Source organism: Syngnathus typhle, linkage group LG7, assembly GCF_033458585.1.
Source record: "Syngnathus typhle isolate RoL2023-S1 ecotype Sweden linkage group LG7, RoL_Styp_1.0, whole genome shotgun sequence".
Taxonomy (NCBI): Eukaryota; Metazoa; Chordata; class Actinopteri; order Syngnathiformes; family Syngnathidae; genus Syngnathus; species Syngnathus typhle.
The window spans coordinates 412,464-413,580 of record NC_083744.1 but is presented as its reverse complement, the minus strand read 5'-3'; the positions used below and the strand labels follow the sequence as shown (position 1 = coordinate 413,580).

General features: G+C 44.9%; 1 pseudogene; it reads right to left on the bottom strand.

Moving 5' to 3' along the window:
- Positions 1-169, bottom strand: LOC133157687 (U2 spliceosomal RNA; annotated as a pseudogene).
- Between the last annotated feature and the right edge of the window lie 948 nt (positions 170-1,117).

Here is a 1,117-nt window from a genome sequence, read left to right as displayed (position 1 = left end):
TTTAAAAGCACCTTCATTGTTGGGATGAAAACAGAACTGATTCGTAAAACCAAGGGTAAAATCACCACTTTTATGGTTAAAATTCTCTCTTCTATGGTCAGCTCTCTTAATCCCGCAAACCCAAGAACAGATACTACACTTGATTTTAGCCAAAAGGCCGAAAAGCGATGGAGTATACGAGTGATGGACTCTCTTACATGTCACGAACGGAGTGTGGAAATGGAGCAGGGGGACCAAGTGCAGCTTGGACCACGGTTTATTGAAGCAAACTCAAAAGACTCGGCAAACTGACAAGACTTACTAACAAAACCAACAACAGAGACGTGAGACAAAAAGACAGGGTGACATTACCAAGACAGGAACCAAAAAAACCTCATGACAGTAACAAACACATCAATGCTCCGACAGGGAGTGATACACAGACAGGACTTAATATACAAGACAGGTAACAAGAGGCAGGTGAGAATGATCGCACTGATCATGGGCACACAGGAGGGGAGGGGTGAGCACACAGACACACGGACAAAACTATGACAACATGGACGTGACCAGGGACGAGTCATGATATTACAGGCTTCCCTGTCTACCCATTCTCACCAACGGTTTGTTAGAATAGGCCTCTTTGGCACATGTGATTAGCTAGGTAGCTTTAGCTATGCCGTTATATCGCTGTAACCCTTGTCTTGCTTTATTAGCTTTCTCTTCTCTATGACACCCTTTGCACATATGTAGAAGTCGCTCTCAGTTAAGACTACAAGGTCACACCTTATCACACCAGCTAGGCCAGGGGTGGCCAACCAGTCAGAGACTAAGAGCCACATTTTTTACTGTGTCATCGCAAAGAGCCACATCATACACCTGAGCACACATGAACCCCCCCCCCCACACACACACACACACAAACACGCACACCCACACACACACGCACACACACACACACACACACACACACACACCCCTCTGCTCAGCCAAATTTATTGTGTGACATTATTATGTCACGCACCAACATGATAATGACAAATTGACTCCTACAGTACTAAAACCACAGACCAAAGACCACATTTTCAACAATGAACATTGTGTGCATTGTCTCACACGGACAAACTCAGTTCAACAA